This window comes from Pseudophryne corroboree, chromosome 10, assembly GCF_028390025.1.
Source record: "Pseudophryne corroboree isolate aPseCor3 chromosome 10, aPseCor3.hap2, whole genome shotgun sequence".
In the NCBI taxonomy this organism is placed as follows: Eukaryota; Metazoa; Chordata; class Amphibia; order Anura; family Myobatrachidae; genus Pseudophryne; species Pseudophryne corroboree.
The window spans coordinates 237986379-238009175 of record NC_086453.1 but is presented as its reverse complement, the minus strand read 5'-3'; the positions used below and the strand labels follow the sequence as shown (position 1 = coordinate 238009175).

The 22797-nt window shown below is 45.0% G+C and overlaps 1 long non-coding RNA gene across 1 annotated transcript; it reads right to left on the bottom strand.

Annotated features, from left to right (window-relative positions):
• Positions 1-6762: 6762 nt before the first annotated feature.
• On the bottom strand, positions 6763-8370 carry LOC134965459 (uncharacterized). The gene is made up of 3 exons (XR_010188375.1): positions 8340-8370; positions 6991-7077; positions 6763-6797 (listed from the first exon to the last, which is right to left on the bottom strand). It is a non-coding gene; the product is annotated as an uncharacterized LOC134965459 (long non-coding RNA).
• Positions 8371-22797: the final 14427 nt, after the last annotated feature.

The following is a 22797-nucleotide window of genomic DNA, read 5'->3' as shown; positions in this document are numbered from 1 at the left end:
ATAATTGAAGAATTTACATACAGTACTGACATGTACTGTACTGTACAGTATGTAATGCTTGTACATCATGTCAGTCGACCCTTATGCTGTACACTACTGTAAGTCTCACAGGGCCCATGCACTTCCAAGGAGGGTTATTTACTGTACTGTATCTGTTTCATACAGGAAACTAATTGCAGTCCATAACACTGAAGTTGTATTTTCAGTACTGTACAGTATACAATACTTAAATTTGAACATCAGGTACTGGATAGTAAACATGTACAGTATTAACTTCTATCATAAAACTCTTATGCATTTTCAGATGTGTAAATTTTAGACTACAGTATTCACAAATGTTTTCTCTCCATACAGGAATTATAGTTGGACAACATGCCAGTAACTATCAACAAAACGATGAGCAAGATAATCGCCAACATGAAAAAAGAAAATAAAACCATCAAAGAGATCCATGCATGGCTCAAGGAAAGTGGCATTATAGTCACTTTAGAAACGGTGCGCTATCATGCATTCGAGAGAACAACGCCCAGATTTGTATTTCCTACAAAATGCACATGGTACGTACTGTACACTACTGTAATGTTTAAATGACTTGCTTTATACCATAAACAATTTTTTTGAAATAAAATAAAAACTTCATCAATTGTAACTGTGATTGTGCTGTTCATGAATTCATATTTTTCATACTGTATTGTACTGTAGGAGAGTGCAACAAATTGTGGAGGAACTAACTCGTGAGGATGATGAGCGTACTAAATAAAAGAGCGTCTCAGTCACCGCCCGCTACCCACTTTGCAAATCTGTTTCCTCGTAGGCAGACTTGCTGTGTGGATCTTCTCCGACCTTTCAGAAATCTCCTGATAAGTTGCTCTCCGTTTCTGCCTTCGAAAACTTCTTCACAGGCCATACTGTTCCAGCTCATTGACACAGTTTCGTCATACAGTATTTGACCGGTAATTCTTTCATTTACGGTTTACAATTATTTATATACGTAAATGATGAATGTCCCTGTACATTGCTCCATGGCCTGTACAACTTATCCCGGTGTATTTTAAAATGTATACCATCTCTCACTCCATATTTGAGCGCTGCCACGTGCTGGGAGTTCACGGTCGGCGGCCATTTTGTCAGGTTGCTAAGCGATCCAGCTCGGTATACCGTAATGTACCGTAATACTGTATGCAATCCTACAGTAGCTTATCCCTCCCCTGTGTATTTTGGCTAGGGGATTGTGACGCTCCTTCAGCATTGCCCCCTGAACTGTATACAGTAAGCAGCATTGTTGTTAGGCTTTACGCTACCCACTTTGCAAATCTGTTTCCTCGTAGGCAGACTTGCTGTGTGGATCTTCTCCGACCTTTCAGAAATCTCCTGATAATTTGCTCTCCGTTTCTGCCTTCGAAAACTTCTTCACAGGCCATACTGTTCCAGCTCATTGACACAGTTTCGTCATACAGTATTTGACCGGTAATTCTTTCATTTACGGTTTACAATTATTTATATACTGTACGTAAATGATGAATGTCCCTGTGCATTGCTCCATGGCCTGTACAACTTATCCCGGTGTACTGTATTTTAAAATGTATACCATCTCTCACTACATATCCGAGCGCTGCCACGTGCTGGGAGTTCACGGTCGGTGGCCATTTTTAGTGTGCATAGAACTCGCTTATCCACATAGGCCCCTGTGTTTTTAACTACTATATTGAGATGCACATTTCTAGGCCTACAGTATTTAATATACAGTAAGCAGCATTGTTGTTAGGCAATAATTGAAGAATTTACATACAGTACTGACATGTACTGTATGTAATGCTTGTACATCATGTCAGTCGACCCTTATGCTGTACACTACTGTAAGTCTCACAGGGCCCATGCACTTCCAAGGAGGGTTATTTACTGTACTGTATCTGTTTCATACAGGAAACTAATTGCAGTCCATAACACTAATATTAAGCCCACTCCATTATCCACTCCTCCCCTGTGTATTAAACACCCCCTACCACCCTGGAAGTCATGTACCAGGGCCCCTTCATTCAGCACAATGCCCCCTTCTACAGTTTAGTGTTCTCCTTCCTGCCCCATCTGTGCAGTAAAGGAATAATTAGCAGAAATTATTTCTCCAGGTCCTACTGTACATACTGAGCGAAAGATAGAACCCCCCCTATCCCCCGCGGAGCATCAAAGCTGCCGCTGATAGCTCCCCCCACCCCTTCCGCTGGTAAGTGGGTAGGGGCCCCAGTGCATTGCTGTGTCCAGGGGCCCACACTGCTGTTAAGATGGCTCTAGTAATTGAGCTAGGGGATTGTGACGCTCCTTCAGCATTGCCCCTGGACTGTACCATACTGTATCTCACTCCATATCCAAGCGCTGCCATGTGCTGGGAGTTCACGGTCGGTGGCCATTTTGTCAGGTTGCTAAGCGATCCAGCTCGGTATAACGTAATGTGCATAGACCTCGCTTATCCCGGTGTACTATGTGCAGTAGTACTGAATGATTGCTATCACTTGTGGTGAAACACCTATCTTATCAAATACAGTAACTACTGTACAGTATAGTTGTTCGCACAGGTGATGGTAATCATACTGTATATTTAAACTGAAGTCCGTAACAGAGCATTCTGTCCCTCCTGCAGAGGTTCTTGTTGGGAGGCACAGGGAAAAAAGGCAAATACTGTACAGTACTGTATTTGCACTTTACTGTTGTGCACTTTATTTGAAAATGTACAGTTGTTTGCTATTTTTAGCATGCTGTGCTTTACATGTTTTCTTATTGTGGTTTTTATATTTTTAGACAAAAGACAAAGAATGCAGACTACCAGATTTTACGGGAGTGCCAAAACCCACCCATCAGTGGCACAGAAACTTGCTGCAGTAGTCCCACAAAAGAAGAAGAAAACTGCCAAGGCGGCTCAGAAAGAAAATGTGGTGAAACCACGAAAAAATGCCAAGGCAAAGAATAATACGTTGGAGATGATATGTGGTGTGGCAAATGATGTAATTGTTCCATCTCCTGCAGATCACAGTGTTCAGCCAATGAATCTGGAAATACCGGTGCTAGAGGACGTGACAAACACGCTGCATCAGGAAGCTTCTTTTTTGGACCATGTAGCCACCCCTGGACAAGAAGACATGACACATTCACCACGAAGAAGGTTGCATTTCACAGATGTGAACACCAAAGTGCAGGACTGCCAGTGTACCTGTCCTGTTTTACTAAAGGAGCTACTCAGTAAGGTGACCAATATGGAGTCAGAAGTTGGTGGACAGATCAATCAGCTGCAGACCGATGTGGCTGGCCTTAAAGAAGGCATAAAGGAACAGATGGTAGAAGCCATGAAGAAAGTCATTGAACAAACGAGGGAAGAATGGCAAGTTGGAGTTTGCCGCACCATCATTGCAACACACCACCAAGCGGTTCAAGTCAGCGGCCTGGACGACCGAGGCCTGGATGACCGCAGAGGAGGCCTGGAGGACCGCAGAGGAGGCCTGGAGGACCGCAGAGGAGGCCTGGAGGACCGCAGAGGAGGCCTGGAGGACCGCAGCGGACTGGACGAAGTCAGCGGCATGGACGACCGCAGAGGAGGCCTGGAGGACCGCAGAGGAGGCCTGGAGGACCGCAGAGGAGGCCTGGAGGACCGCAGAGGAGGCCTGGAGGACCGCAGAGGAGGCCTGGAGGACCGCAGAGGAGGCCTGGACGACCGCAGCGGACTGGACGAAGTCAGCGGCATGGAGGACCGCAGAGGAGGCCTGGAGGACCGCAGAGGAGGCCTGGAGGACCGCAGAGGAGGCCTGGAGGACCGCAGAGGAGGCCTGGAGGACCGCAGAGGAGGCCTGGAGGACCGCAGAGGCCTGGACCACAGCAGCGGACTGGACGAAGTCAGCGACTTGGACGACCGCAGAGGAGGCCTGGAGGACCGCAGAAGAGACCTGGAGGACCGCAGAAGAGACCAGGAGGACCGCAGAAGAGACCTGGAGGACCGCAGAGGAGGCCTGGAGGACCGCAGAGGAGGCCTGGAGGACCGCAGAGGGCTGGACGACCGCAGAGGAGGCCTGGAGGACCGCAGAAGAGACCTGGACGACCGCAGCGGACTGGACGAAGTCAGCGGCATGGAGGACCGCAGAGGAGGCCTGGACGACCGCAGCGGACTGGACGAAGTCAGCGGCATGGAGGACCGCAGAGGAGGCCTGGAGGACCGCAGAAGAGACCTGGAGGACCGCAGAGGAGGCCTGGAGGACCGCAGAGGAGGCCTGGAGGACCGCAGAGGAGGCCTGGAGGACCGCAGAGGAGGCCTGGAGGACCGCAGAAGAGACCTGGAGGACCGCAGAGGAGGCCTGGAGGACCGCAGAGGAGGCCTGGAGGACCGCAGAGGAGGCCTGGAGGACCGCAGAGGAGGCCTGGAGGACCGCAGAGGCCTGGACCACAGCAGCGGACTGGACGAAGTCAGCGACTTGGACGACCGCAGAGGAGGCCTGGAGGACCGCAGAAGAGACCTGGAGGACCGCAGAAGAGACCTGGAGGACCGCAGAAGAGACCTGGAGGACCGCAGAGGAGGCCTGGAGGACCGCAGAGGAGGCCTGGAGGACCGCAGAGGAGGCCTGGAGGACCGCAGAGGCCTGGACCACAGCAGCGGACTGGACGAAGTCAGCGACTTGGACGACCGCAGAGGAGGCCTGGAGGACCGCAGAAGAGACCTGGAGGACCGCAGAAGAGACCTGGAGGACCGCAGAGGAGGCCTGGAGGACCGCAGAGGAGGCCTGGAGGACCGCAGAGGAGGCCTGGAGGACCGCAGAGGGCTGGACGACCGCAGAGGCCTGGATTCAAGTGTGCTGTTGCCAGGAACACCAATGATGACCAGCACACCTGCTCACAGGCCACTTCGCAATACATTCGGAGGCTCTCTGAACAATATTGCCCTGGCTGTCATCTCAACTTCCCTGGACGACCATCTGTACAGAGCTTCAAATGGACATATTCAGAAATATGCATATTCTCTGTTCCAGCACCATGTACGGTACGACAAATACTTGACGTGGGCCAATCGTGTGAACTTTGATGGTTCCAAGGGCAAACTTCCGCTGCCCAAAAATCTGGTACATGACATCATGGCTAGGTGTGAACGCCGCGTGAGGATTGGTGATCCAGAAAAGAGGAAGATAAGGGATACCATAAACTCTGTGCTGAGAACGAAGAGGAAAATGACTTGGAAGCTCGACTATGATGAAACCAGATCATTACCTAACTCCTAGCTTCTGCACATCAGCTTCACACAGCTGAAGTTAAAAAATTGTGTCAATGTACCTGTATTACCTGTACATTTTCTGGGGCTGCATGCACTGTGCTGAATCCACTTGGAGCAGCTCGGTTACTCAAAGGGGAGTGCATGAACTTGGCTCACCACATTCCTGGTAATGTAAGGGCCTGTTACAAGTTGCCCCTTTTATTCCTGTTGATTTTTTCGGCGCTGCTGTATCTATCCAGTAGCAGCCGAGTCCATTGTGCTGTGTCCATCTGGGGCCTTGGGCTGCGTTTCCATCCAGGGGCTGCTGTTGTCAGTCCTCTATTCTGGTGTCCGTATGCGACAGTGTTAAAAAGCAAAAGACAAAAACGAAAAATAATTCAAAAAAGCAAAACCTAAAAATAAAGTACAAAAACCATTACCCCGCACCACCACCACAAAAAAATAAATTATAAAAATGTTAAAGTTGATATTGTTACTGTATTTGTGCTGTTACCTTTTGATTAAAGTACCGTACAGTATGTGTGATGTTGGCTTTATTACAATACAGTACAGTATGTGTGATGTTACATGTTCCAAATGACTTTGTCCGTAAATAAAGTGTTTCTTAAAATAAACATGACGTGGTTTCCAATGTTTGTATTCCCAACTTCCTGTACTGTATAAATTAGTACTACTGTATGATGGGAATTCAATTAAGAGTGGTATACTGTATGTAAAACAACTTGGTTAGGCATCTTGCATTTCATATTTTAATAAAAACCACAGGAAACTTCTATTTTTAAAAGTTTATTGAAGAAAAAAAAGGTGTTTTTTTTTTTAAATAAAGTTTGAAAGTTAATTAAAACAAAAAAGTAGTTTGTTCTTCGTTACATTCTTTTCTTGTGTATATAGATATCTGTGGGGAAAAAAAAAAAAAAGTATTAAAGTAAAGACACTCATGTTCATTTGTTTTCCAAGAAAATTTGTGGAACCACACAGCCCAGCAATAAGTCATGCTGGGCTGTGTGGTTCCACAAAAGGCATGCGGTACAAAGTGAAATAGTGGTGTCAGTGGTCAGCACTTTGACACGCTAACATTTGTGGAACCACACAGCAATGGCTGACACACACAAAATGCCTGACACACACAAAATGCCTGACACACACAAAATGCCTGACACACACAAAATGCCTGACACACACATGCTGGAGTGAAAACACATGTTTGCCAAACAGTCGACAGCACATGTCGGCAAGATGGCCGACCAAACTTGCTCCAAATCACCCCAAACTGGCCAGAAAGCACCCCAGCACACTCAGGAGGTACTGTACACCACAGCTAAATTAGGAGAGAATTTCATTACAAACAGCCAGATCTTGCAGATTATCTGCCAGATAATTGTATGGTGTACAGTATGCCTATCTTATACAGTAGAAAAAGATACTATACAATGGAGTACAAGAACAAAATTTTTTATTAAATAAAATTAAATAAAACTTAATAAAATATTAAAATAGTGGTCCACTAGGAGGTGGACCACCACCCGCTGGAGCTGGATGGCACGCCGCAACTGTTCTGTGGGAAAAAAAGGACAGTATTACAAAACAAATACTGAATACTTTACAGTGTAGTAATGGCAATACAGTACTGTACTTTACTCTATATTAGACAATATTGTTATTTACAATGTACAGTACTGTATTGTCAGTACAGTAAATCAAACACTACTGTATGCTGTCGAGGTAATTTAAACATTGCTTTAGTTTACCTCTTGTATAAGTGGGCTGCTGCCTGCCCGCTTCTGGGCCAGCCCACCTATCTTGCCCCTGTCTGGGGCCCCCATAAATAATTGGCACTATATTGGAGAAAAAAAAACATTTAGTCACATTCAAATAGTAAACAATTATTACTGTATACTGTAGGTACAGTATTATACTGTATTGCTGGTATTCAAAATATAAAGTACTGTACAAGAGTTTAGCTTCAATAGGTCATAAACAAATTGTCAAAGGAATTAAACACCACAGTACAAATACTGTAGACATTTACTGTATGTATTAGCAGTCATGACATTTCATGACCGCTTCAGAAAAAAGAGGGTTACAGTACTGTAGGTGGTGTTGTAGGGAGTACTATCCATAATAGTGGACTGTACTCAGAGCCAGCCATAAATAATATGATTCCCTAGTCAAGTTTTTGGATGCTGCCCCCTTGCACAGATGCTATTTCCGCCTCTGAGCCTGTACCCCTTTCCCAGCACCATCACCCCTCAACCATAGCAGTCGTCATTTTGGTGCTCCTCCAACTTACTGTACTGTATGTTTAAAATAGCAACAGTGTGCACATTCGGTGTGCATCCCAAAACGGTGCATGTTCTTGCTGGGAAGGGGCAAGGCCACACAGTAATTCCCCAATCTGAAATGACGCCACACAGTACTGCAACTTTATTCACAACATATCATGCAATAGTGTCTCTTTTTCTCGTTACATCATATGATAGTACCACATTACTCCTCAAAGTATTCCCACTTATTCACATTGCATCACATCATATTGCTCTTTGTTCACATTAGACCACACAGTAGTGCCCTTGCTACAGTATATGTTACACAACAAAGTACTGTATACACATAATGCTGCACATTAGTAATGCATTTTGTATGCACAGAATATACTGTAGGCATGCTGCATATCATATTAATCAGCAGAAGCTGCTTGTGCCCCTGGGCATTTGGCAAGTATGCCTATGCCTAGGGCAGGCTCAGACTGGAGATCAGTACGTAATCCCGCTGGACGGGATCCCGGCAGTCAAAATACAGACGCCGGAATCCCGACCACACAATCCCGACAGGGGCGGCGAGCGGAAAGCAGCCCCTTGCATGCTTGCTTCGCTCGCCACGCGGTGGGCACGGTGCCTCGCTACGCTCTACACACTATTATATCAGTAGTCAGGAAACGCAGCATGCATTTGTGGAGTGAAGAGGGTGAAAAAGGAGAGAAAGTACAGTTTGTACTGTAAGGTTATGTCAGAGGGTGTGAAGATGATCAGCTCAGTGTTATACATGTTACAGTAAGTTAGAATACAGTACAGTGCATTATGTATTTCTATTTTATTACCAGGTGTCTCCTCCACTGGTTGGCGACGGACTGTAAAAAGATAATACAGTACAGTTAGTCATATCAGTTTGACTTAAAATAATGTTGGAGAAAAAAAAATACTGTAATTACAGTACCAACTATTGCTACTGTACAGTATATTTACCAAAAATGTATTCTGGCTCGTCGTCTGTGGGTAAAAGAGAAGAATATTATAAGATACAGTATACAGTAAAAAGTATAGTAATAGTACACTAGTGTCCAGGCCCAGTGTCAGGTGGGTAAAAAAAGGTATGCTTGTGACAGGCATGGTGATTCCAAGGGACCCCACCGAGACCATCAGAAAATTTGTGAGTGACCCGTATGCCGGTGATTATGACTAGAATAAGGTACAGTAGCAACTCTTTTTTCTTTTGAATTATGTATACTGTACAGTACTGTACTGTATGTGCATATTGTACAGTACACTTAAAATATTTAGCAGTTACTGTAGTGGTAATTTTTGGGATGACAGTATTAGCATACTGTAAGCATCCAACTGAGGCCCCCAAACAGATGCCGCCACTAGGTACAGTACGTGCCTCTCGTGCCTAATGGGAAATTCATCACTGACAGTATCTAGAGAGATGAATGGAGAGACAGTGACAAGGGGTGAGAGAGAGAGAGAGAGAGAGAGAGAGAAATTGAGTAAGATGGGTGTTTTTTTTAGAACAGGATGTTGTCCATACAGTAGCAACCAATCAAATATTACCTACTGTACTGTATTATCGTCTGTAAGTGTAACTAGATACTGTAAATGTTAATGTGGGATGTGATCGGTTGCTACTGTATGGGCAATATCACCAGTTCAAACAAAAACAATTTTCATCCGATTTCTACGCATTTGCCAGAAAAATCTGATGAAAAGTGCTACTCTGATGGCATCAGATCAATGTCAGTAATAATTCTTACCACTAAATGCAGCAGCATCATCATCATCCTCCTCCTCCTCCGTGGCCTGTTCCAGTGTAGGGCCTGTGAAAAAAAACATTAATGTGAAAAAAAAAAAAAGGTTCATTCCAGGAAATACACATACTGTACCCTCCAACATGGTACAAAATGCTCTGGTTCTGGACTTCCCTCTTAATTTATTATTGCCATCACCTGTGAAGAAACAGCTTTCTTATCATATAACTAGTTCAACACAGGTGATGGAAATCATAAATTAAGAGGGAAGTCTAGAAACAGAGCAGTGCGGCGGGTCATGTTGGAGGGTCTGCATACAGAAACATAGAATTTGATGACAAATACTGTAAGAACCACTTTGCCCATCTAATCTGCCTCTTTTTTTTAACCTTTTTTTTACATCAAACCTTATAACAATTTTCCCCAAACATCACATGATGCAAAGATAAATAAATAAAAAAATAAATAAAAAAAGAGGTGCAAGATGGAATTGTGATTGGGCCCTCCCAACCACCCTTATGTTATATAAACAGGGTCTGCCACACGACTGTGGCTGAAATGACTGGTTGGTTTGGGCCCCCACCAAAAAAAGAAGCAATCAATCTCTCCTTGCTCAAACTGGCTCTACAGAGGCACGATGTACCGGACTGGACTTACTTAATGGGTGCAGTGAGGTGATGGACATAGAGTCCTGGTCCTCCTCCTCCGCCACCGCCTGTGACAGTGTAGGGCCTGTGAAAGCAAAAAATCCATGAAATATACTTTTGTATTCTGTGTTGAATACAGTAAAGCAAAAATTCAGTCAGGAATTGGAGGAGGAGAGTAAATTTCGCACACAGAGACGAGAATGTCGAGGCCAGAATCAGGGGGTAGTGGAGGAGGGTTAGGATACCGTACCTCACCCTGTTGGGATTGCTGCAATCAGGATGCCACTGTCGGTCACCTGACCGCTAGAATCCTGACTGCTGGTCACGCAAACCCAACCCATTGGTTTAACACAATGTACAGTACAGTACAATACTGCAGTTTACTTACCAAGTTGGGGAGAGGGTTTTTCATCCTCACTGTCAATAATTACTGAGTTGAAAATAAAAAAATATTATAAACAAAATACAGTAGAGTACAGTTACTACAAAATTGCACAGTAGTACAGTGCTACAGGAGGCAGAGATATATTCATAATACAGTAGGAGCAGAATGACTGTCCAGCGGTAGGGGACATACAGTACTGTATTTAAAAGACCTGCTGTCTGGATCCCGACATTCAGAATGCAGAGTGTGGATTCAGAGTATGATTGGAGGGTTAGGCTAGTGGAGGGTGGGTCGGATGCACAATTTTGGGCACCATAATACAAAATGGATATCGTGGAACTACAAAAGGTTTAGAGGCGGGCGACCAAAGTGATGAAGTGGATTGAGAAGATGGAATACAAGGAAAGGCAGGCTAGGCATGTTTACATTGGAAAAGAGGAGATTAAGAGGGGACATGATTAACCTTTACAAATATACTGTATACAGTAAGGGGACAATACACAGGAACGGTTTTTGATAAGATGGACACAGAGGACACGTGCACAGTAACTCTTGTTGAAGTAGAGGCGATTTCGCACAGAGGCGAAAAGGGGTCTTCACAGTGAGGGAAATACTGTACAGTACATGTTTGGAATTCCCTGCCTGAAAAGTAATAAAAGTGGACTTGGTCAATACTTTTAAGAATGGGCTTGAGAAAATCCTACTGTACTTACTATAATCTGGCTCCTCTTCCCCCGAATCAATGGGAATGAGCTCCTCCTCTGTATCAATTACGAGGCGGTCTGTGTGTAAAAGATGACAAGTATTGTAAAATACAAAAATTACAGTAATACTGTAGGAAACTAGTGTGTCTGTAACAAAAAGTAATTATTACCACTTCCGGAGCTCTCGGATGCAGCAGCAGGTGGTGGTGGTGGTGGTGTTGGTACTGTGGGAAAAAAAATAACAGTACTGTAAGTGAAGCTGTCAATTTGAAACATGTACTGTACAGTATCCAGGACACATGTACAGTAGTGTAACAACGATGACAGTAGCACCAGAATTCTCGTTACACAATACCTGGCAGCGCAGCAGGTGGTGGTGGTGGTGGTGGTGGTACTGTGGGAAAAAAAATAACAGTACTGTAAGTGAAGCTGTCAATTTGAAACATGTACTGTACAGTATCCAGGACACATGTACAGTAGTGTAACGATGACAGTCACACCAGAATTCTCGTTACACAATACCTGGCAGCGCAGCAGGTGGTGGTGGTGGTGGTGGTGGTGGTGTTGGTACTGTGGGAAAAAAAATAACAGTACTGTAAGTGAAGCTGTCAATTTGAAACATGTACTGTACAGTATCCAGGACACATGTACAGTAGTGTAACGATGACAGTCACACCAGAATTCTCGTTACACAATACCTGGCAGCGCAGCAGGTGGTGGTGGTGGTGGTGGTGGTGGTGGTGGTACTGTGGGAAAAAAAATAACAGTACTGTAAGTGAAGCTGTCAATTTGAAACATGTACTGTACAGTATCCAGGACACATGTACAGTAGTGTAACAACGATGACAGTAGCACCAGAATTCTCGTTACACAATACCTGGCAGCGCAGCAGGTGGTGTGGTGGTGGTGTTGGTACTGTGGGAAAAAAAATAACAGTACTGTAAGTGAAGCTGTCAATTTGAAACATGTACTGTACAGTATCCAGGACACATGTACAGTAGTGTAACAACGATGACAGTAGCACCAGAATTCTCGTTACACAATACCTGGCAGCGCAGCAGGTGGTGGTGGTGGTGGTGGTGGTACTGTGGGAAAAAAAATAACAGTACTGTAAGTGAAGCTGTCAATTTGAAACATGTACTGTACAGTATCCAGGACACATGTACAGTAGTGTAACGATGACAGTCACACCAGAATTCTCGTTACACAATACCTGGCAGCGCAGCAGGTGGTGGTGGTGGTGGTGGTGGTACTGTGGGAAAAAAAATAACAGTACTGTAAGTGAAGCTGTCAATTTGAAACATGTACTGTACAGTATCCAGGACACATGTACAGTAGTGTAACGATGACAGTCACACCAGAATTCTCGTTACACAATACCTGGCAGCGCAGCAGGTGGTGGTGGTGGTGGTGGTGGTGGTGGTGGTACTGTGGGAAAAAAAATAACAGTACTGTAAGTGAAGCTGTCAATTTGAAACATGTACTGCACAGTATCCAGGACACATGTACAGTAGTGTAACAACGATGACAGTAGCACCAGAATTCTCGTTACACAATACCTGGCAGCGCAGCAGGTGGTGGTGGTGGTGGTACTGTGGGAAAAAAAATAACAGTACTGTAAGTGAAGCTGTCAATTTGAAACATGTACTGCACAGTATCCAGGACCAAAAAGGGGTCCGGCCAATAAACAATCTGCATCAGAGAAGCAAGATACAGTATGCTTAAAGTATACAGTACTATATACTAGATCGCCAACAAACGTAAATTAACAAACAACTATCACTGGAATTTACCATCCTCATCCCGTAGCGAAGCACGGGTATTCAGCTATCTACAATGTTATTTATACTTTGTGTTTAATATTTACATTTAGTTTTGTAAACAGACATTCTTAACATTAACGGATTGCAGCGAGTTATCTGTGATGGTCAGGACAGGGGGTTGGGACTATAGAAATCACTATGTACTGTACACTACTGTATTTGACAATACTTACCAGCTTGGCGGCGCCTGTCCCGCCTCCTGTGACGTCGTGCTACCAGCCCTGTAAAAATATATATACAGTATAATGGCAGCATACTGTACAGCCAATGAAATTCAACATTGACAGCATCTTTATGACATCACAATAAATGGAATTGTTCATTCTAGTACCCTGCACCTAATCACTCAGGAGGGCATAGTGTACTGTACTGTCTTCAAAACTTAAGGGGCACATTTCTAAATGTGACATACAGTACACTTACAGTATCGCTACAGTACAGTAGGTCCAGGGTATTAGACAGAACACTACCTTTATAGACATTGTAACACACATAAGCATTGCCCTTATAAACATTATGACACACATCAGCATGCAGCCCTCCCACCCTTAACCATCTCAGTACTGTTCATTACATTACAAATTGATTTCATGACAGATGATGCAGTACTCACCTGAATTCATCTTATTCACGTCATGTCACAGTAGTGCAGTTTATTCACGTCACATTACTGTCCTTGATTCACGTTGTGTCACACAGTAGAGCACCGTATTCACGTCACAGTACTGTCCTTGATTCACGTTGTGTCACACAGTAGAGCACCGTATTCACGTCACAGTACTGTCCTTGATTCACGTTGTGTCACACAGTAGAGCACCGTATTCACGTCACAGTACTGTCCTTGATTCACGTTGTGTCACACAGTAGAGCACCGTATTCACGTCACAGTACTGTCCTTGATTCACGTTGTGTCACACAGTAGAGCACCTTATTCACGTCACAGTACTGTCCTTGATTCACGTTGTGTCACACAGTAGAGCACCATATTCACGTCACAGTACTGTCCTTGATTCACGTTGTGTCACACAGTAGAGCACCTTATTCACGTTACTGTACGTCACAGTAGTGCAGTAGTATATCCACATTACGTCACAAAGTAGAGATCTGCCAGTCATGAACCTTATGCAAGAGTAATGCACGTCAGAACACATTAGGCCACTGTAACATCCCTTAGAATAATTTCTGCCAAAGTAACATCCCTTAGAACACTGTACTATCTGAAACACAAATTTCGGCACACTGCAATTAAACCACACAATGCACTGCACGACTGCGTGATATGACAAACTGCACATTTCCCTGCAAAATATGATACAATGTACACTACACAAAAAACTGCAATTACCACATGTGTATACAGTACACTGCACGACAGTGCTGGCCCTAGCCAGGTACAGATACAGCCGCAGTCACGCAAAATATAGGCATGCCGCATATCATTTTAATCAGCAGAAGCTGCTGGTGCCCCTAAGCATAGCAAATGCCCTAGGCATTTGCCTACTGTAGTTTGCCTATGCCTAAGGCCGGCTCTGCTGCACGATGTGATTCACTATGTATTACACTCACTGCACAATACCATATTCTGAATGTACACTGCATGACACGCTGCAATTACGCAGCACGATACACTGTGATACATTGCATATACTGTACACTGCATGATACTGTACACTGCACAATCGTAGACCACCTGGATTGTAAAGAACTACTGTACAGTATATACACAAGTTTAAAAAAATAACAATTGTTTTTGTAAAACGCATGTCGATCTTTTTCCATGTCAACTTAACGACCATGTCAACCTACAGTAACTGGTGTCAACCAATTTCAAAAGCCGCACCATCTAGGTCGACGCAAAAAAACAAATTGACCTTTTGACCCGGGTTAATGTTTGGTCCTTGTTTAACCATTTGTTTACCACAAATACTGTACAGTGCTGTATAGACCGGATACCTGCTGCTACAGCAGCCCCTGCTATAATGTACTGTACCTGTAACTACAGTAACTTAAAGTACAGTAATCTACAGTAATGTACTGTACTTACAATCCCTTATGGCCTGCAGGCGTCGTGGGGTCCGCCTCACGAGGTCACTCCACCTCCTCTGGAGAGACCTCACTGTCCTCCTCCGGTTGTAAGTCCGGAGGATAGCCCTACTTGCCCTCCGGTACGCTGTGACTTTCTCCTCGTTGCTGGCGAGAGTTCTGTCCCGCCAGCGAACGAGGAGACGCAGCTCACCTAGAGCATAGGGACGGTCCCGTGCAGCAGCCATAACCGTCCTTATGCTCAATGAGCGATCCAGACGTCGTGCGTCTCAGACGTCGTGCGTCTCAGGCATTCAACGTACAGTACTGTAGTTACTGTACTTTGTGACAGTTTCCCTTAGTTTTACATATGCCCTTTCTTTGACCACAGTATTTTCCACTGTCTTGCCCTACGCCCTTCCCTCCTGGGAGCCTTCACAGGTCTTATGCTATACACAAATACCGAAGATGCACAGTCCGTCAGAATACACTCATTTCATTCACGCTGTTTGGGTGCATTTAGCGTAAAGAATCGCTCCTGCAGATGTACTTTGATTTATGTGAAACCTGTGTGCATCCTTCCATTGACTGTCTTACAATGTAAATAAAATAATACAGTGCATTATTACAGAAAAAAAAAAAAAAAAGAAAGAAAGCACATCAGGTCTCGAACCCTGGACTCCCAGCGAGGGAGGTGGGAGCCTTCACCCCTAGCCCACGACGCCTCATGAGAGATTTCCAATTTCATGTGTGAAAGTACTGCAAACAGCGCCCGGCCCCCGCCCCATTGCTGTTGGTTTATGCCTTAGAGGACTCGGACGCTCGCATTTGTAAAGCACGGTGTTTTCCTCCGCCTCCTGCTAGCCTGTTGCCCTTCCCCCATGGGAGCCTGCACAGATCATGCAGTAGACAGGGAGGGAATGCAGGTCATGTGCAATACACAAACGCCCACTGTAGTACTATTTTGCTCACTTACAGTACCGTACTGTAGGTTGCATTTAGCGTAAAGAATCGCTCCTGCAGATGTACTTTGATTTATGTGAAACCTGTGTGCATCCTTCCATTGGATGTACTGTATTGGAGAGAAATTTTTTTTTATTAAAGTGAATGTCACGGGAACACATTAAAAATAAGGTTGGCACTTCCTTCCCATTGGTGTTGGTTTACAGTATGCCGTAGTGTACTCGGACGCTCATGTAATTGCATTTCAAAGGCACAGTATTTTCCATCGTCTCCCCCCTACCCCCATCGCCCTTCCCCCCTGGGGGCCTGCACAGGGAGGAAATTCAGGTCCTGTGCAATGCACAAACGCTGAAGATCTACAGTACTGTTTTGCTCAGTTGGTAGCGTCAGAATACACTCATTTCATTCCCGCTGTTTAGGTGCATTTAGCGTAAAGAATCGCTCCTGCAGATGTACTTTGATTTATGTGAAACCTGTGTGCATCCTTCCATTGACTGTCTTACAATGTAAATAAAATAATACAGTGCATTATTACAGAAAAAAAAAAAAAAAAGAAAGAAAGCACATCAGGTCTCGAACCCTGGACTCCCAGCGAGGGAGGTGGGAGCCTTCACCCCTAGCCCACGACGCCTCATGAGAGATTTCCAATTTCATGTGTGAAAGTACTGCAAACAGCGCCCGGCCCCCGCCCCATTGCTGTTGGTTTATGCCTTAGAGGACTCGGACGCTCGCATTTGTAAAGCACGGTGTTTTCCTCCGCCTCCTGCTAGCCTGTTGCCCTTCCCCCATGGGAGCCTGCACAGATCATGCAGTAGACAGGGAGGGAATGCAGGTCATGTGCAATACACAAACGCCCACTGTAGTACTATTTTGCTCACTTACAGTACCGTACTGTAGGTTGCATTTAGCGTAAAGAATCGCTCCTGCAGATGTACTTTGATTTATGTGAAACCTGTGTGCATCCTTCCATTGGATGTACTGTATTGGAGAGAAATTTTTTTTTATTAAAGTGAATGTCACGGGAACACATTAAAAATAAGGTTGGCACTTCCTTCCCATTGGTGTTGGTTTACAGTATGCCGTAGTGTACTCGGACGCTCATGTAATTGCATTTCAAAGGCACAGTATTTTCCATCGTCTCCCCCCTACCCCCATCGCCCTTCCCCCCTGGGGGCCTGCACAGGGAGGAAATTCAGGTCCTGTGCAATGCACAAACGCTGAAGATCTACAGTACTGTTTTGCTCAGTTGGTAGCGTCAGAATACACTCATTTCATTCCCGCTGTTTAGGTGCATTTAGCGTAAAGAATCGCTCCTGCAGATGTACTTTGATTTATGTGAAACCTGTGTGCATCCTTCCATTGACTGTCTTACAATGTAAATAAAATAATACAGTGCATTATTACAGAAAAAAAAAAAAAAAGAAAGAAAGCACATCAGGTCTCGAACCCTGGACTCCCAGCGAGGGAGGTGGGAGCCTTCACCCCTAGCCCACGACGCCTCATGAGAGATTTCCAATTTCATGTGTGAAAGTACTGCAAACAGCGCCCGGCCCCCGCCCCATTGCTGTTGGTTTATGCCTTAGAGGACTCGGACGCTCGCATTTGTAAAGCACGGTGTTTTCCTCCGCCTCCTGCTAGCCTGTTGCCCTTCCCCCATGGGAGCCTGCACAGATCATGCAGTAGACAGGGAGGGAATGCAGGTCATGTGCAATACACAAACGCCCACTGTAGTACTATTTTGCTCACTTACAGTACCGTACTGTAGGTTGCATTTAGCGTAAAGAATCGCTCCTGCAGATGTACTTTGATTTATGTGAAACCTGTGTGCATCCTTCCATTGGATGTACTGTATTGGAGAGAAATTTTTTTTTATTAAAGTGAATGTCACGGGAACACATTAAAAATAAGGTTGGCACTTCCTTCCCATTGGTGTTGGTTTACAGTATGCCGTAGTGTACTCGGACGCTCATGTAATTGCATTTCAAAGGCACAGTATTTTCCATCGTCTCCCCCCTACCCCCATCGCCCTTCCCCCCTGGGGGCCTGCACAGGGAGGAAATTCAGGTCCTGTGCAATGCACAAACGCTGAAGATCTACAGTACTGTTTTGCTCAGTTGGTAGCGTCAGAATACACTCATTTCATTCCCGCTGTTTAGGTGCATTTAGCGTAAAGAATCGCTCCTGCAGATGTACTTTGATTTATGTGAAACCTGTGTGCATCCTTCCATTGACTGTCTTACAATGTAAATAAAATAATACAGTGCATTATTACAGAAAAAAAAAAAAAAAAGAAAGAAAGCACATCAGGTCTCGAACCCTGGACTCCCAGCGAGGGAGGTGGGAGCCTTCACCCCTAGCCCACGACGCCTCATGAGAGATTTCCAATTTCATGTGTGAAAGTACTGCAAACAGCGCCCGGCCCCCGCCCCATTGCTGTTGGTTTATGCCTTAGAGGACTCGGACGCTCGCATTTGTAAAGCACGGTGTTTTCCTCCGCCTCCTGCTAGCCTGTTGCCCTTCCCCCATGGGAGCCTGCACAGATCATGCAGTAGACAGGGAGGGAATGCAGGTCATGTGCAATACACAAACGCCCACTGTAGTACTATTTTGCTCACTTACAGTACCGTACTGTAGGTTGCATTTAGCGTAAAGAATCGCTCCTGCAGATGTACTTTGATTTATGTGAAACCTGTGTGCATCCTTCCATTGGATGTACTGTATTGGAGAGAAATTTTTTTTTATTAAAGTGAATGTCACGGGAACACATTAAAAATAAGGTTGGCACTTCCTTCCCATTGGTGTTGGTTTACAGTATGCCGTAGTGTACTCGGACGCTCATGTAATTGCATTTCAAAGGCACAGTATTTTCCATCGTCTCCCCCCTACCCCCATCGCCCTTCCCCCCTGGGGGCCTGCACAGGGAGGAAATTCAGGTCCTGTGCAATGCACAAACGCTGAAGATCTACAGTACTGTTTTGCTCAGTTGGTAGCGTCAGAATACACTCATTTCATTCCCGCTGTTTAGGTGCATTTAGCGTAAAGAATCGCTCCTGCAGATGTACTTTGATTTATGTGAAACCTGTGTGCATCCTTCCATTGACTGTCTTACAATGTAAATAAAATAATACAGTGCATTATTACAGAAAAAAAAAAAAAAAAGAAAGAAAGCACATCAGGTCTCGAACCCTGGACTCCCAGCGAGGGAGGTGGGAGCCTTCACCCCTAGCCCACGACGCCTCATGAGAGATTTCCAATTTCATGTGTGAAAGTACTGCAAACAGCGCCCGGCCCCCGCCCCATTGCTGTTGGTTTATGCCTTAGAGGACTCGGACGCTCGCATTTGTAAAGCACGGTGTTTTCCTCCGCCTCCTGCTAGCCTGTTGCCCTTCCCCCATGGGAGCCTGCACAGATCATGCAGTAGACAGGGAGGGAATGCAGGTCATGTGCAATACACAAACGCCCACTGTAGTACTATTTTGCTCACTTACAGTACCGTACTGTAGGTTGCATTTAGCGTAAAGAATCGCTCCTGCAGATGTACTTTGATTTATGTGAAACCTGTGTGCATCCTTCCATTGGATGTACTGTATTGGAGAGAAATTTTTTTTTATTAAAGTGAATGTCACGGGAACACATTAAAAATAAGGTTGGCACTTCCTTCCCATTGGTGTTGGTTTACAGTATGCCGTAGTGTACTCGGACGCTCATGTAATTGCATTTCAAAGGCACAGTATTTTCCATCGTCTCCCCCCTACCCCCATCGCCCTTCCCCCCTGGGGGCCTGCACAGGGAGGAAATTCAGGTCCTGTGCAATGCACAAACGCTGAAGATCTACAGTACTGTTTTGCTCAGTTGGTAGCGTCAGAATACACTCATTTCATTCCCGCTGTTTAGGTGCATTTAGCGTAAAGAATCGCTCCTGCAGATGTACTTTGATTTATGTGAAACCTGTGTGCATCCTTCCATTGACTGTCTTACAATGTAAATAAAATAATACAGTGCATTATTACAGAAAAAAAAAAAAAAAAGAAAGAAAGCACATCAGGTCTCGAACCCTGGACTCCCAGCGAGGGAGGTGGGAGCCTTCACCCCTAGCCCACGACGCCTCATGAGAGATTTCCAATTTCATGTGTGAAAGTACTGCAAACAGCGCCCGGCCCCCGCCCCATTGCTGTTGGTTTATGCCTTAGAGGACTCGGACGCTCGCATTTGTAAAGCACGGTGTTTTCCTCCGCCTCCTGCTAGCCTGTTGCCCTTCCCCCATGGGAGCCTGCACAGATCATGCAGTAGACAGGGAGGGAATGCAGGTCATGTGCAATACACAAACGCCCACTGTAGTACTATTTTGCTCACTTACAGTACCGTACTGTAGGTTGCATTTAGCGTAAAGAATCGCTCCTGCAGATGTACTTTGATTTATGTGAAACCTGTGTGCATCCTTCCATTGGATGTACTGTATTGGAGAGAAATTTTTTTTTATTAAAGTGAATGTCACGGGAACACATTAAAAATAAGGTTGGCACTTCCTTCCCATTGGTGTTGGTTTACAGTATGCCGTAGTGTACTCGGACGCTCATGTAATTGCATTTCAAAGGCACAGTATTTTCCATCGTCTCCCCCCTACCCCCATCGCCCTTCCCCCCTGGGGGCCTGCACAGGGAGGAAATTCAGGTCCTGTGCAATGCACAAACGCTGAAGATCTACAGTACTGTTTTGCTCAGTTGGTAGCGTCAGAATACACTCATTTCATTCCCGCTGTTTAGGTGCATTTAGCGTAAAGAATCGCTCCTGCAGATGTACTTTGATTTATGTGAAACCTGTGTGCATCCTTCCATTGACTGTCTTACAATGTAAATAAAATAATACAGTGCATTATTACAGAAAAAAAAAAAAAAAAGAAAGAAAGCACATCAGGTCTCGAACCCTGGACTCCCAGCGAGGGAGGTGGGAGCCTTCACCCCTAGCCCACGACGCCTCATGAGAGATTTCCAATTTCATGTGTGAAAGTACTGCAAACAGCGCCCGGCCCCCGCCCCATTGCTGTTGGTTTATGCCTTAGAGGACTCGGACGCTCGCATTTGTAAAGCACGGTGTTTTCCTCCGCCTCCTGCTAGCCTGTTGCCCTTCCCCCATGGGAGCCTGCACAGATCATGCAGTAGACAGGGAGGGAATGCAGGTCATGTGCAATACACAAACGCCCACTGTAGTACTATTTTGCTCACTTACAGTACCGTACTGTAGGTTGCATTTAGCGTAAAGAATCGCTCCTGCAGATGTACTTTGATTTATGTGAAACCTGTGTGCATCCTTCCATTGGATGTACTGTATTGGAGAGAAATTTTTTTTTATTAAAGTGAATGTCACGGGAACACATTAAAAATAAGGTTGGCACTTCCTTCCCATTGGTGTTGGTTTACAGTATGCCGTAGTGTACTCGGACGCTCATGTAATTGCATTTCAAAGGCACAGTATTTTCCATCATCTCCCCCCTACCCCCATCGCCCTTCCCCCCTGGGGGCCTGCACAGGGAGGAAATTCAGGTCCTGTGCAATGCACAAACGCTGAAGATCTACAGTACTGTTTTGCTCAGTTGGTAGCGTCAGAATACACTCATTTCATTCCCGCTGTTTAGGTGCATTTAGCGTAAAGAATCGCTCCTGCAGATGTACTTTGATTTATGTGAAACCTGTGTGCATCCTTCCATTGACTGTCTTACAATGTAAATAAAATAATACAGTGCATTATTACAGAAAAAAAAAAAAAAAAGAAAGAAAGCACATCAGGTCTCGAACCCTGGACTCCCAGCGAGGGAGGTGGGAGCCTTCACCCCTAGCCCACGACGCCTCATGAGAGATTTCCAATTTCATGTGTGAAAGTACTGCAAACAGCGCCCGGCCCCCGCCCCATTGCTGTTGGTTTATGCCTTAGAGGACTCGGACGCTCGCATTTGTAAAGCACGGTGTTTTCCTCCGCCTCCTGCTAGTCCTCCATTCCCATTATGCATTAGCGAACTCAGACGCTCATATATTTTAAAAGCACGGTGTTTATGCATTGTACTGTACATTCTTCCTTTTACACAATTACTGTAGTTGCGTCTCCATACACATACTGTACTGTACAATACTCCATACTTTTTCCACCGCCTCCCGTTACGCCTACAGTATTGCCAGAGCTGTAGATCAATCCGCCGCTATACTGTACGATCGAAAGTACTGGATTAGTGGAGCATTAGCGACACAGTGGTGGAGATGTGTAATGCATGATGAGTATCTAGATCGTCTCAACGCGCCTGCCTGTGATGAAACTCAGCTATCGCATTAGCGTGGCTAGACGCCCGTCTCGGCGGAGAAACAGTCAAGATAAAGGTGGCTACATCTGTAAAACATTTATTCTATAAAAATATTTTGTGGTATAGCTGGCTGGGCCTCTAAGCTTATCTCCATATGTCGTATTTCTCTTTATATAAATTTAACTGTCCCCAGTTGATAATTAAATACTCCCTTAGTATGTCTAATAGCCTTGAAAACAACCACCACCTATTCAGAGTACATACTGTGGTCAAAGTTCAAGGTCAATTGATGGTATGTGTCCAATATATGAACTTTATAAGCAATTTATGTAAATGATTTTTTTACATATGGGAGAGGGAGAGTAGGAGAGAAGAAATAGGTCAGAAGGAAGATGGGGAGGAATAGGTGACTAAATGCCTGGTTTCTGCTTTTGGAGAACTGCTTAAAAAGCATCGAATCTCCAATGAGAGAACCAACTGGAGCATATGCACCACTCCCAAGACCTGTATCTGCTGTTAACTTTACCTGCCCAATCTAGGGCAAAGTTAATGAGAGTGCAGGGGAGAGGTCCCTAGCCAGTATATAATACCTGTAATGCTGACTACTTACAAGCCCTTTATTAGTATCAAATACAACGTTTACTTGAAGTATCACCTTGTTGTGTATATTCACAGTAAATTGTGTGGCATTTGTGAAGAAA